The 15,750-nt window shown below is 47.4% G+C and overlaps 1 protein-coding gene and 1 non-coding gene across 5 annotated transcripts in view; both read right to left on the bottom strand.

The window, feature by feature from the left end:
- EP400 (E1A binding protein p400) overlaps positions 1-15,750 on the bottom strand; it is a 359,367-nt gene that overhangs the window by 167,132 nt on the left and 176,485 nt on the right. The gene's annotated exons all lie outside the window — the stretch shown is intronic.
- On the bottom strand, positions 7,571-7,699 carry LOC134932775 (small nucleolar RNA SNORA49). Its single transcript, XR_010179478.1, has one exon. It is a non-coding gene; the product is annotated as a small nucleolar RNA SNORA49 (small nucleolar RNA).

The raw sequence follows: 15,750 nt of genomic DNA, 5'->3' as shown, positions 1-15,750 counted from the left end.
GCTTAGTCTTTTTAGGCAGAGTTTATGTGATGCCTTGTAGCTCAACTGTAATGTCATATTGTTTTCAGCGGTAATGTCATTTTATTATGAAAGGAGGGACTGAGGAATATAGATGATAGATGATAGCTTAAGCATGTCAGCCATTTTGTTAAGTAGCAGCCATGATATAGTGAAGTAGAAGTATGCTTTGCTGAGTTAATCATAATAATGCTGACATTTCATAGTTAGTACATTCTGTGCGAAGCAAGGTCGTAGCTATAATTCTTGAAAACATATTATTAGACAGTCTCTGTGTGTTTAGACTTCTCTGAAGGACACATAGGGGGATGTCAGCCTGAGAGGAGTTATGAGAAAAGATGCATTATTGTTTTGAAATATGACGTGTATCAAGTGTTCATGCAAGTAGCTTTTTCTCTATATAATGTCATGCTAAATAAAGTGAAGGCAGTCTCATTTTACTGGACATAACTGACGTGTGGTGTCGGCTTCCTGGGATTCCCAATCGATTGGTAAACAAAGGGTAACAACAGACAATTGAAGGAAATTGATAAGAGGAGGCTTATCTCCAACAGTGTACACAAGCAAACTGCAGGTTTTCATGAACTATGATGTGTCGTTTTTAACTGTGTGATTTAATCATGGCCAAACCACAAAACAAATTTTGGATGCTGGAGAATTGGCAACATGTAGCGTGGTCTGGTGAGTCACGGTTCCAGTTATTTTAGGCTGATAGTGGAGTTCGGGTGTGGCTCATACCCCATGAGGCCATAGAAGCCAGTTGTCAACAAGGCACCAGGCAGGCTAGTGGTGGTTCCATAATGGTGTGGGTTGTGCTCACATGACATGGGTTGGGTCAGCTTGTCAGTCTAAACACGTCACTGACCACTAACCGCTATGATGCATTACCTGATGGCCATTTTGCAGTCCTTCATGGACTACTTGTACCTCCCCAATGATGGAATAATATTCTAGCAGATAACCTTGTCATCAGTCTCAAGGCCAGAATTAGTTAGAGGAGCATTCTGGAGAGGTTCATTTGCACCAAAGATTCTGTACTTACAAATATCAGGGATCTGCGAGAAGCTATCCAGACGGCATGGGTCAACATTTCTCCACGTCTTCCATTCACTTGTGGAATCGACGCAACGTCGAGTTGCTGTACTTTGTTGGGCTAGAGGGGGTCCTACACATATCTCAGAACTTCTGGCGCGTTAATGTCGTGCATAGTATTGTGGCACTACAAGCGCAAGCAGGATGTAACAGACTAAGTTTTTGCAAGATGCGCTTGAGCAATTGCAAGCACATAAGCAAGGGTGTATACTTGGCACCAGCAGTGCCACAAGAGCATGCACTATATTTACACTGCATTCACTTGGCACTAAATTGCCAGGGATATAGGTGGGGCTAAGTGTTGGCCATGTAGATCAATGAAGATTATGATGCTGAATATATAAATATTATCGCAACAATCCAATACATACTAATATTATTTCCCCTATTCCCAGCAATATAAATATTATTGCCTCGACCTGAAACACAAACATTACCACCCAGATCCTAAAAAAAAAATAAGAATTTACTTACCGATAATTTTATTTCTCGTAGTCCGTAGTGGATGCTGGGACTTCCGTAAGGACCATGGGGAATAGCGGCTCCGCAGGAGACTGGGCACAAAAGTAAAAGCTTTAGACTAGCTGGTGTGCACTGGCTCCTCCCCCTATGACCCTCCTCCAAGCCTCAGTTAGGATACTGTGCCCGGACGAGCGTACATAAGAAGGAAGGATTTTGAATCCCGGGTAAGACTCATACCAGCCACACCAATCACACCGTACAACCTGTGATCTGAACCCAGTTAACAGTATGATAAACGTAGGAGCCTCTGAAAAGATGGCTCACAACAATAAACAACCCGATTTTTTTGTAACAATAACTATATACAAGTATTGCAGACAATCCGCACTTGGGATGGGCGCCCAGCATCCACTACGGACTACGAGAAATAGAATTATCGGTAAGTAAATTCTTATTTTCTCTGACGTCCTAGTGGATGCTGGGACTTCCGTAAGGACCATGGGGATTATACCAAAGCTCCCAAACGGGCGGGAGAGTGCGGATGACTCTGCAGCACCGAATGAGAGAACTCCAGGTCCTCCTCAGCCAGGGTATCGAATTTGTAAAATTTAGCAAACGTGTTTGCCCCTGACAAAGTAGCTGCTCGGCAAAGTTGTAAAGCCGAGACCCCTCGGGCAGCCGCCCAAGATGAGCCCACTTTCCTTGTGGAATGGGCTTTTACAGATTTTGGCTGTGGCAGGCCTGCCACAGAATGTGCAAGCTGAATTGTGCTACAAATCCAACGAGCAATCGTCTGCTTAGAAGCAGGAGCACCCAGCTTGTTGGGTGCATACAGGATAAACGGCGAGTCAGATTTTCTGACTCCAGCCGTCCTGGAAACATATTTTCAGGGCCCTGACTACGTCCAGCAACTTGGAGTCCTCCAAGTCCCTAGTCGCCGCAGGTACCACAATAGGCTGGTTCATGTGAAACGCTGAAACCACCTTAGGGAGAAATTGAGGGCGAGTCCTCAGTTCTGCCCTGTCTGAATGAAAAATTAGGTAAGGGCTTTTATATGATAAAGCCGCCAATTCAGAGACACGCCTGGCTGAAGCCAGGGCTAACAGCATGACCACTTTCCATGTGAGATATTTCAATTCCACAGTGGTGAGTGGTTCAAACCAATGTGATTTTAGGAGACTCAACACTACATTGAGATCCCAAGGTGCCACTGGAGGCACAAAAGGAGGCTGTATATGCAGTACCCCTTTGACAAACGTCTGAACTTCAGGCACTGAAGCCAGTTCTTTTTGGAAGAAGATTGACAGGGCCGAAATTTGAACCTTAATGGACCCTAATTTTAGGCCCATAGATAGTCCTGTTTGCAGGAAATGCAGGAAACGACCCAGTTGAAATTCCTCTGTAGGGGCCTTCTTGGCCTCACACCACGCAACATATTTTCGCCAAATGCGGTGATAATGTTTTGCGGTTACATCCTTTCTGGCCTTGACCAGGGTAGGGATGACTTCATCTGGAATGCCTTTTTCCTTCAGGATCCGGCGTTCAACCTCCATGCCGTCAAACGCAGCCGCGGTAAGTCTTGAAACAGACAAGGTCCCTGCTGGAGCAGGTCCTTTCTGAGAGGTAGAGGCCACGGGTCCTCCGTGAGCATCTCTTGCAGTTCCGGGTACCAAGTTCTTCTTGGCCACTCCGGAGCCACGAGTATAGTTCTTACTCCTCTCCTTCTTATTATTCTCAGTACTTTGGGTATGAGAGGCAGAGGAGGGAACACATACACCGACTGGTACACCCACGGTGTTACCAGAGCGTCCACCGCTATTGCCTGAGGGTCCCTTGACCTGGCGCAATATCTGTCCAGTTTTTTGTTGAGACGGGACGCCATCATGTCCACCTTTGGTTTTTCCCAACGGTTTACAATCACTTGGAAGACTTCTGGGTGAAGTCCCCACTCCCCCGGGTGGAGGTCGTGTCTGCTGAGGAAGTCTGCTTCCCAGTTGTCCACTCCCGGAATGAACACTGCTGACAGTGCTACCACATGATTTTCCGCCCAGCGGAGAATCCTTGCAGCTTCTGCCATTGCCCTCCTGCTTCTTGTGCCGCCCTGTCTGTTGACGTGGGCGACTGCCGTGATGTTGTCCGATTGGATCAATACCGACTGACCCTGAAGCAGAGGCCTTGCTTGACTTAGGGCATTGTAAATGGCCCTTAGTTCCAGGATATTTATGTGAAGAGACGTTTCCATGCTTGACCACAAGCCCTGGAAATTTCTTCCCTGTGTGACTGCTCCCCAGCCTCTCAGACTGGCATCCGTGGTCACCAGCATCCAATCCTGAATGCCGAATCTGCGGCCCTCTAGAAGATGAGCACTCTGTAACCACCACAGGAGAGACACCCTTGTCCTTGGAGATAGGGTTATCCGCTGATGCATCTGAAGATGCGATCCGGACCATTTGTCCAGCAGATCCCACTGAAAAGTTCTTGCATGGAATCTTCCGAATGGAATTGCTTCGTAAGAAGCCACCATTTTTCCCAGGACTCTCGTGCATTGATGCACTGACACTTGGCCTGGTTTTAGGAGGTTCCTGACTAGCTCGGATAACTCCCTGGCCTTCTCCTCCGGGAGAAACACCTTTTTCTGGACTGTGTCCAGAATCATCCCCAGGAACAGTAGACGTGTTGTTGGAATCAGCTGTGATTTTGGGATATTTAGAATCCACCCGTGCTGACGTAGCACTACCTGAGACAGTGCTACTCCGAACTCTAACTGTTCCCTGGATCTTGCCCTTATCAGGAGATCGTCCAAGTAAGGGATAATTAAGACGCCTTCTCTTCGAAGAAGAATCATCATTTCGGCCATTACCTTGGTAAAGACCCGGGGTGCCGTGGACAATCCAAACGGCAGCGTCTGAAACTGATAATGACAGTTTTGAACCACAAACCTGAGGTACCCCTGGTGAGAAGGGAAGATTGGGACATGGAGATAAGCATCTTTGATGTCCAGAGATACCATATAGTCCCCTTCTTCCAGGTTCGCTATCACTGCTCTGAGTGATTCTATCTTGAATTTGAACCTTTTTATGTAAGTGTTGAAGGATTTCAGATTTAAAATTGGTCTCACCAAGCCGTCCGGCTTCGGTACCACAAACAGCGTGGAATAATACCCCTTTCCCTGTTGTAGGAGGGGTACCTTGATTATCACCTGCTGGGAATACAGCTTGTGAATAGCTTCCAATACTGCCTCCCTGTCGGAGGGAGACGTTGGAAGAGCAGACTTCAGGAATCGGCGAGGGGGAGACGTCTCGAATTCCAATTTGTACCCCTGTGATACTACCTGCAGGATCCAGGGGTCCACTTGCGAGTGAGCCCACTGCGTGTTGAAAATTTTGAGACGGGCCCCCACCGTGCCTGAGTCCGCTTGTAAAGCCCCAGCGTCATGCTGAAGACTTGGCAGAAGCGGGGGAGGGCTTCTGCTCCTGGGAAGAGGCTGCCTGGTGCAGTCTTTTTCCTCTTCCTCTGCCCCGGGGCAGAAATGAGTGGCCTTTTGCTCGCTTGTTCTTATAGGAACGAAAGGACTGAGTTTGAAAAGACGGTGTCTTTTTCTGCTGAGAGGTGACCTGGGGTAAAAAGGTGGACTTTCCAGCCGTTGCCGTGGCCACCAGGTCTGATAGACCGACCCCAAATAACTCCTCCCCTTTATACGGCAATACTTCCATATGTCGTTTGGAATCTGCATCACCTGACCACTGTCGCGTCCATAACGCCCTTCTGGCAGAAATGGACATCGCACTCACTCTTGATGCCAGGGTGCAAATATCCCTCTGTGCATCACGCATATATAGTAATGCATCCTTTAAATGCTCTATAGTTAATAAAATACTGTCCCTATCCAGGGTATCAATATATTCAGTCAGGGAATCCGACCAAGCCACTCCAGCGCTGCACATCCAGGCTGAGGCGATTGCTGGTCGCAGTATAACACCAGTATGTGTGTATATACCTTTTAGGATATTTTCCAGCCTTCTATCAGCTGGTTCCTTGAGGGCGGCCGTATCAGGAGACGGTAACGCCACTTGTTTTGATAAGCGTGTGAGCGCCTTATCTACCCTAGGGGGTGTTTCCCAACGTGCCCTAACCTCTGGCGGGAAAGGGTATAGTGCCAATAATTTGCTAGAAATCAGCAGTTTTTTATCGGGGGAAACCCACGCTTTATCACACACCTCAGTTAATTCCTCTGATTCAGGAAAAACTACTGGTAGTTTTTTCACACCCCACATAATACCCTTTTTTGTGGTACTTGTAGTGTCAGAAATGTTCAATGCCTCCTTCATTGCCGTGATCATGCAACGTGTGGCCCTACTGGACATTACGTTTGTCTCCTCACCGTCGACACTGGATTCAGTATCCGTGTCTGGGTCTGTGTCGACCATCTGAGGTAACGGGCGTTTTAGCGCCCCTGACGGTGTCTGAGACGCCTGAACAGGCACTAACTGATTTGCCGGCTGTCTCATGTCGTCAACAGTTTTTTGCAAAGTGCTGACATTGTCACGTAATTCTTTAAATACGACCATCCAGTCAGGTGTCGACTCCCTAGGGGGTGACATCACTAACACAGGCAATTGCTCTGCTTCCACATCATTTTCCTCCTCATACATGTCGACACAATCGTACCGACACCCAGCACACACACAGGGAATGCTCTGATAGAGGACAGGACCCCACTAGCCCTTTGGGGAGACAGAGGGAGAGTTTGCCAGCACACACCAGAGCGCTATATATATGCAGGGATAACCTTATATAAGTGTTACTCCCTGTTATAGCTGCTGTATTATATATTAGCTGCCAATAGTGCCCCCCCTCTCTTGTTTTACCCTGATTCTTGTAGCAGGACTGCAGGGGAGAGTCAGGGAGCCGTCCTTCCAGCGGAGCTGTGAGGGAAAATGGCGCTTGTGTGCTGAGGAGATAGGCTCCGCCCCCTTCTCGGCGGCCTTTTCTCCCGCTTTTTTCAGGAAAACTGGCAGGGGTTAAATGCATCCATATAGCCTAGGAGCTATATGTGATGCATTTCTTTAGCCATATAAGGTTTTTATAGTGTTTTATTGCGTCTCAGGGCGCTCCCCCCCAGCGCCCTGCACCCTCAGTGACCGGAGTGTGAAGTGTGCTGAGAGCAATGGCGCACAGCTGCAGTGCTGTGCGCTACCTTATTTGAAGACAGGAACGTCTTCTGCCGCCGCTTTCTCCGGACCTCTTCGCTCTTCTGGCTCTGTAAGGGGGCCGGCGGCGCGGCTCCGGGACCCATCCAGGCTGAACCTGTGATCGTCCCTCTGGAGCTAATGTCCAGTAGCCAAGAAGCCCAATCCACTCTGCACGCAGGTGAGTTCGCTTCTTCTCCCCTTAGTCCCACGATGCAGTGAGCCTGTTGCCAGCAGTACTCACTGAAAATAAAAAACCTATTTAAACTTTTACTTCTAAGCAGCTCAGGAGAGCCACCTAGCATGCACCCTTCTCGTTCGGGCACAAAAATCTAACTGAGGCTTGGAGGAGGGTCATAGGGGGAGGAGCCAGTGCACACCAGCTAGTCTAAAGCTTTTACTTTTGTGCCCAGTCTCCTGCGGAGCCGCTATTCCCCATGGTCCTTACGGAAGTCCCAGCATCCACTAGGACGTCAGAGAAATTTAAAAAAATAAAGCCCCACAGAAAATGTAAATAATAATGCCTCTACTAATGAGGATTCATTCTGGCCACCATACAAAATAGATGTAGTTTGGCCTAAACAGTATGTGGATTGAAGCTAATAATTTGCAGCTTAATGTTTGCAAACTGTAGCACAACAGATGCAGTTTGTAGTTTCAGCCTCTAAACCACAGTTTAGCTCTGAAAACTGCATCCAATGTGATGTGGTTTGCAATACATGGCTCAATAAATCTCACCGTAAGTATAAATAACTATTTCAATAAGTACAATATGGATACTGAAAAAAGTAAAGTGAATAAAATATCAATGTGTATGCTCAACATAGCCATCCATGTGAAAAACAAGTTCCCAGCGGTGGCAGAAGAGCATTTATTTTATCCTCAATTAATGCCAGGAAAAGTACAAACAACAATATCCTGGAGTAAGGATGAGGATTAGCAGTTATCAAATGCTGTCCCCGATTACGATTTGGAAGTAAAGCAAAAAAAAGCATATAAACTTTGTATACGGAAGGAACCATGCTGCAATGCACGTGGAGCAAATAAATGTAATTTTTTTCTCTGCAGGGTAAATACTGGCTGCTTTTGAATGTAGCGCACAAATGTTACACAGCTTTATTTATTTTTATTTTTACACTGCAATTTAGATTTCAGTTCGGACACACCACTCCCAAATCTAAATTTCTTGGCACCTTTCACATCTGCCCCACCTGCAGTGCAGCATGTTTTTTTTTAAAACCAGAATCAGACCCACTGTTTACAATATTGGGGAGAAATAAATGAGGCATGGAACACAAGTATAGGTAGGGGGGGGGGGGAGAAAAGAAAAGTAGCATACTTGCCTACTGTTCATATTTGAATAATAGGGGGTGGGGCCAAAATTACACAAACAACAGAACTGCATCATTAGGTCCTGACACCTCAGCGCTGACCACGGATTCCTGGCATTATTCTCTCCATTCTGTACACTGCACAAGAAAGTGTGTGTGTGTGTGTGTGTGGGGGGGGGGGGGGGGGGGAAGGAAGGGGGGGATGCAGGAGGGGTGTCCCATCTTCTGGTGGTGCGGGGGGACTACCCAAAAAGATGGTGCGTCTCTTGCAGATCCAGGAAATTAGGCAAGTATAGTCTAAAGTCAGACTTAAAACCATAAAGCTACAAGGGTTTTAATAATTCCTGGGGCGATGTTCAATAGTTTTTCCGCTGGCAGCCAGTAGATGGCACCCAATGGAGCTACACAATTGTTTCCCCACTCGGGTACAATCAGCTGCCAACACCGGCATTTAATCTAACACCCCCCCTGGTGGTGGTGAGCTGAAATGAGACTAATTTGAGTGCCCAACCTTTTTCGGTCGGGCCCATTAGTTTGGTCGGGTTTAGCTGTTTAACGTGGCTAAATCAGACTTCCCTGGGCACGACAAGTGCTATAAAATAAGATTTTAAACCTACCGGTAAATCTATTTCTCGTAGTCCGTAGAGGATGCTGGGGACTCCGTAAGGACCATGGGGATAGACGGGCTCCGCAGGAGACATGGGCACTTTAAGAAAGACTTTAGGTATGGGTGTGCACTGGCTCCTCCCTCTATGCCCCTCCTCCAGACCTCAGTTCGAGAAACTGTGCCCAGAGGAGACGGACAGTACGAGGAAAGGATTTTGTTAATCCAAGGGCAAGATTCATACCAGCCACACCAATCACACCGTATAACTTGTGATATACTAACCAGTTAACAGTATGAAAACAACATAGCATCAGTCCAAGACCGATGAAAACTATAACATAACTCTTATGTAAGCAAAACTATATACAAGTCTTGCAGAAGTAGTCCGCACTTGGGACGGGCGCCCAGCATCCTCTACGGACTACGAGAAAAAGATTTACCGGTAGGTTTAAAATCTTATTTTCTCTTACGTCCTAGAGCAGAGGTTCTCAAACTCGGTCCTCGGGGGCGCACACAGTGCATGTTTTGCGGTCTCCTCACAGAATCGCAAGTGAAATAATTAGCTCCACCTGTGGACCTTTTAAAATGTGTCAGTGAGTAATTAATACACCTGTGCACCTGCTGGGTTACCTGCAAAACATGCACTGTGTGCGCCCCCGAGGACCGAGTTTGAGAACCTCTGTCCTAGAGGATGCTGGGGACTCCGTAAGGACCATGGGGATTATACCAAAGCTCCCAAACGGGCGGGAGAGTGCGGATGACTCTGCAGCACCGATTGAGCAAACAGGAGGTCCTCCTCAGCCAGGGTATCAAACTTGTAGAACTTTGCAAATGTGTTTGAACCCGACCAAGTAGCAGCTCGGCACAGCTGTAGTGCAGAGACCCCTCGGGCAGCCGCCCAAGAAGAGCCCACCTTCCTTGTGGAATGGGCCTTGACAGATTTTGGTAACGGCAATCCAGCCATGGAATGAGCCTGCTTCTGTTTTCCTGACTCTAGCCGTTCTGGCTACGTAAATTTTCAAAGCCCTGACTACATCAAGGTACTCGGAATCCTCCAAGACGCGCATAGCCACAGGCACCACAATAGGTTGGTTCATATGAAAAGATGACACCACCTTAGGCAAGAATTGAGGGCGGGTCCGCAATTCCGCTCTATCCATATGGAAAACTAGATAGAGGCTTTTATGAGACAAAGCCGCCAATTCCGATACTCACCTAACTGAAGCCAAGGCTAACAACATGACCACTTTCCAAGTGAGATATTTCAACTCAACCGTTTTAAGTGGTTCAAACCAGTGTGACTTAAGGAAACTCAACACCACGTTAAAGGTCCCAAGGTGCCACCGGACGTACAAAAGAAGGCTGAATATGCAGCACTCCCTTTACAAAAGTCTGTACTTCTGGGAGAGAAGCCAATTCCTTTTGAAAGAAAATGGATAAGGCCGAAATCTGAACCTTAATGGAGCCTAATTTTAGGCCCAAATTCACTCCAGTTTGTAGGAAGTGAAGGAAACGGCCCCGATGGAATTCTTCCGGAGGAGCATTCCTGGACTCACACCAAGCAACATATTTTCGCCATATACGGTGATAATGTTTAGCTGTCACATCCTTTCTAGCCTTTATCAGAGTAGGAATGACCTCATCCGGAATGCCCTTTTCCGCTAGGATCCGGCGTTCAACCGCCATGCCGTCAAACGCAGTCGCGGTAAGTCTTGGAACAGACAGGGCCCCTGTTGCAACAGGTCCTGTCGTAGAGGAAGAGGCCATGGATCTTCTGTGAGCATTTCCAGTGGATCCGGATACTAAGTCCTCCGTGGCCAATCTGGAACAATGAGAATTGTCTTTTCCTCATTATTCTCAACACCTTTGGGATGAGAGGAAGAGGAGAAAACACAGAGACCGACTGGAACACCCACGGTGTCACTAGGGCGTCTACAGCTACCGACTGAGGGTCTTTTCATCTGGCGCAATACCTCTGCAGCTTTTTGTTGAGGCGGGATACCATCATGTCTATCTGGGGCAGTCCCCACTGACTTGCAATCTGTGCGAAGACTTCCTGATGAAGACCCCACTCTCCTGGATGCAGGTCGTGTCTGCTGAGGAAGTCTGCTTCCTAGTTGTCCACTCCCGGAATGAACACTGCTGACAGTGCGCTTACATGATTTTCCGCCCAGCGAAGAATCCTGGCGGCTTCCGCCATTGCCACTCTGCTCCTTGTGCCGCCCTGGCGGTTTACATGAGCCACTGCGGTGATGTTGTCTGACTGGATCAGAACTGGTCCGTCGCGCAGTTAGGTCTCCGCTTGACGTAGGGCGTTGTATATGGCCCTCAGTTCCAGGATGTTGATGTGAAGACAAGTCTCTTGACTTGACCACAGACCTTGGAAGTTTCTTCTCTGTGTGACTGCTCCCCAACCCCGGAGGCTCGCGTCCGTGGTCACCAGGATCCAGTCCTGAATGCCGAACCTGCGTCCCTCTAGAAGGTGAGCACTCTGTAGCCACCACAGGAGCGATACCCTGGCTCTGGGGGACAGGGTGATCAACCGATGCATTTGTAGATGTGACCCGGACCACTTGTCCAATAGGTCCCATTGGAAAGTCCTCGCATGGAACCTGCCGAAGGGAATGGCTTCGTATGATGCCACCATCTTTCCCAGGACTCGAGTGCAGTGGTGCACTGACACCTGTTTTGGCTTCAATAAGTTCCTGACTAGAGTCATGAGTTCCTGAGCTTTTTCTATCGGAAGATATACCTTTTTCTGGTCTGTATCCAGAAGCAAGCCCAAGAAAGTCAGACAAGTCGTAGGAACCAACTGCGACTTCGGGATATTGAGAATCCAGCCGTGTTGCTGTAACACCTTCAGTGAAAGGGACACAATGTTCAGTAACTGCTCTCTTGATCTCGCTTTTATGAGGAGATCGTTCAAGTACGGGATAATTGTGACACCTTGCTTGCGCAGTAGCACCATCATTTCCGCCATTACCTTGGTGAAAATTCTCGGGGCCGTGGAAAGCCCAAACGGCAACGTCTGAAATTGGTAATGACAATCCTGTACCGCAAATCTCAGGTACGCCTGATGAGGTGGATAAATGGGAACATGAAGGTATGCATCCTTTATGTCCAGAGATACCATAAAATCCCCCCCTTCCAGGCTGGCGATGACCGCTCTGAGCGATTCCATCTTGAACTTGAACCTCTTCAAGTATAGGTTCAGGGATTTTAAATTTAAAATGGGTCTGACCGAACCGTCCAGTTTCGGGACCACAAATAGGGTTGAGTAATATCCCCTCCCTTGTTGAAGTAGGGGAACCTTGACCACCACCTGTTGAAGATACAATTTGTGAATTGCATTTAACACTATCTCCCTTTCCGGGGGAGAAGCTGGTAGGGCCGATTTGAAAAACCGGCGAGGAGGCACCTCTTCAAATTCCAGCTTGTAACCCTGGGAAACAATTTCTATTGCCCAGGGATCCACCTGTGAGTGAACCCAGATGTGGCTGAAAACTCGAAGACGTGCCCCCACTGGGGCGGACTCCTGTAGCGGAGCCCCAGCGTCATGCGGTGGATTTTGTAGAGGCCGGGGAGGACTTCTGTTCCTGGGCACTAGCTGTGTTATGCAGCTTTTTTCCTCTGCCCTTACCTCTGGCAAGAAAGGACGCACCTCGTACTTTGTTTTTTTGTGATCGAAAGGACTGCATTTGATAATGTGGCGCTTTCTTAGGCTGTGAGGGAATATAAGGTAGAAAATTTGATTTACCAGCTGTAGCTGTGGAGACCAGGTGCGAGAGACCTTCCCCAAACAATTCCTCACCCTTGTAAGGTAAAACCTCCATATGCCTCTTTGAGTCGGCATCACCTGTCCATTGCCGGGTCCATAGGACTCGTCTAGCAGAAATTGACATTGCGTTGATTCTAGAACCCAGTAGACTAATGCCTCTGAGCATCTCTCATATATAAGACCGCATCTTTTATATGTCCTAGGGTCAATAAAATGGTATCCTTATCTAGGGTCTCAATATCCACTGATAAGGTATCTGTCCATGCTGCTACCGCGCTACAAACCCAGGCCGATGCAATCGCCGGTCTGAGTAAGGTACCAGAATGTGTGTAAATGGACTTCAAGATAACCACCTGCTTGCGGTCAGCAGGGTCCCTGAGGGTAGCCGTATCATGGGATGGCAGCGCTACCTTTTTGGATAAGCGTGTTAATGCCTTATCCACCTTAGGGGAGGATTCCCACCGTATCCTGTCCGTTGGCGGGAAAGGATACGCCATAAGAATCCTTTTGGGAATCTGCAGTTTTTTGTCTGGAGATTCCGAAGCTTTTTCACATAATTCATTCAACTCATGTGAGGGTGGAAAGGTTACCTCAGGTTTCTTCCCCTTATACATGTGTACCCTCGTGTCAGGGACAGGGGGTTCCTCTGTGATATGCAAAACATCTTTTATTGCAATTATCATATATCGAATACATTTAGCCACTTTTGGCTGTAATTTTGCATCACCGTAGTCGACACTGGAGTCAGAATCCGTGTCGGTATCTGTGTCAACTATTTGGGATAGTGGGCGCTTTTGAGACCCCGAAGGTCCCTGCGACATAGGGACAGACATAGGTTGACTCCCTGGCTGTTCCCTAGCCTCAGCTTTGTCTAATCTTTTGTGCAATAAATTTACATTAGCACTTAAAACCTTCCACATATCCATCCAGTCAGGTGTCGGCGTTGTCGACGGAGACACCACACTCATTCTCTCCTCCTCCTCCCCCTGAAAGCCTTTTACCTCAGACATGTTGACACACGCGTACCGACACACCACACACTCAGGGAATCCTCTTATCTGAAGACAGTTCCCCCACAAGGCCCTTTGGAGAGACAGAGAGAGAGTATGCCAGCACACACCCAGCGCTATATGACCCAGGAAAAAACACTATATAAATATACGTTTACCCAGTAGCGCTGTTTGTACATGTATAAATGCGCCAAATTATGTGCCCCCCCCCCTTCTTCAAAACCCTCTTTCACCGTGGTTAGCAGGGGAGAGTCCGGGGAGCTTCCTCTCAGTGCTGTGCTGTGAAGAAAATGGCGCTGGTGAGTGCTGAGGGAGAAGCCCCGCCCCCTCGGCGGCGGGCTTCTGTCCCGCTCAAATATACTGAAACTGGCGGGGGCTCATTATATATACAGGGCCCAACTGTATATATGTCTATTTTTTCCAGAAAGAGGTTTATATGCTGCCCAGGGCGCCCCCCCCCTGCGCCCTGCACCCTTACAGTGATTGCCGCGTGTGAGGTGTATGGGAGCAATGGCGCACAGCTTCACCGCTGTGCGTTACCTCAGTGAAGATCATGAAGTCTTCTGCCGCCTTTGAAGTCTTCTTTTCTTCTCATACTTACCCGGCTTCTATCTTCCGGCTCTGAGGAGGGCGGCGGCGCGGCTCTAGGACGGACGGCGAGGGTGAGACCTGCGTACCGATCCCTCTGGAGCTAATGGTGTCCAGTAGCCTAAGAAGCAGAGCCTTGAAACTCACAGAAGTAGGTCTGCTTCTCTCCCCTCAGTCCCTCGATGCAGGGAGTCTGTTGCCAGCAGGCTCCCTGAAAATAAAAAACCTAACAAAATACTTTCTGACAGGAAACTTAGGATAGCTCCCTGTAATGCACCCAGTCTCCTCTGGGCACAGTAGTAAACTGAGGTCTGGAGGAGGGGCATAGAGGGAGGAGCCAGTGCACACCCATACCTAAAGTCTTTCTTAAAGTGCCCATGTCTCCTGCGGAGCCCGTCTATCCCCATGGTCCTTACGGAGTCCCCAGCATCCTCTAGGACGTAAGAGAAATAAGCATTGAATATGCCAGAAAACAATCATACCAGTAAATATGCCAGAAGTGTGGCATGCTCATCTCGGACCATTTGCATAGACAGTGAAGGAAGAGGTGAATTGTAGACACTGCAGTTCACAGCTCCACCTGTAGGACAACAGGCAGGTACATATGCTTGGTTTTCAGAGTAGACAAGCAACCTGCATACCAAGCATTCTGTCTACCTAGAGGCAGCTGTACTGAGAACCATATATTACTCTTCCAGGATAAGTAGTTCAATTCCACTTCAGATTCATAGATCAGGGATGATATGGATCTGAGCCACATCAAATTCCTCAGAGCTCCTTTCCAAGTATCCTTCCAAGTATCTCCTCCCCAACACTCTTCAATAAATCAGGAAAAGCAGCACGACACAAGCAGTTCTAAAAACCAATCAAATCCTTTTAGCCCATTTGAATCTCAAGACACTGATCTTTTATTTAGGAGAAAAGGAATTTAAGATGAAGCGATTAATTGAAAATAATACTATATACTAATTAGACTCCTAATGCAGCTAGTAACACAAGGGTTACTCATCCCCAGAAGAAAGAAAAAAAAGAAAAAAATATGTTAAAGCGCATGAGGGTCCAATTTTAAAATAATTTATTAAAATAAATACAGTACCTGGACAATACTAAAAAAACAAAAAAAAACCAACAAAAAAAACAATGACTACCGGCCGGTTTAGTTAGCATGTATTACACAAAATGTATTTTTCACACAAAATAAAAAACAACCATAGATATCTCTTAAGGATATAATCTGCTTCAAAGATATGTGTTACAATATAGCAAGAAGCCTCTCTCAGTCCGGATACTTAGTAGCACAGTATAAGCTGTAGAAATTGATTCAATTGCCAATGTATCCAAAAGTTTCAATTAGCTGAACAGCCACGTGACAGAATAAGCTTTCCTGTTTGAAGTGCCTTAATTAAATCAATGCTGCATTTTCTGCTCTGCCAACAGCAAGTTCCGTTTTTGACACACATCTGCAGCCTCCAAATAGCAGTGAACCGTCTATATTAATAAATAGAGTCCACACACATAGTCTGGCCAGACAGTGGGAAAAGGAAGGAGGAAGCCGCTGACACCCTACGGAGGTGGAGAAACACGTTAAGTGTTCAAACAATAGCAGACTACTGTCCGATTGATTGCAACAAGGACCATTTCCTGTCTATCATTTGGCTGAACGGATCACGAGCTG

This window comes from Pseudophryne corroboree, chromosome 1 (genome assembly GCF_028390025.1).
Source record: "Pseudophryne corroboree isolate aPseCor3 chromosome 1, aPseCor3.hap2, whole genome shotgun sequence".
Lineage (NCBI taxonomy): Eukaryota > Metazoa > Chordata > Amphibia > Anura > Myobatrachidae > Pseudophryne > Pseudophryne corroboree.
The sequence above is the reverse complement of the archived record's forward strand: the minus strand, read 5'-3'. Positions and strand labels throughout refer to the sequence as shown.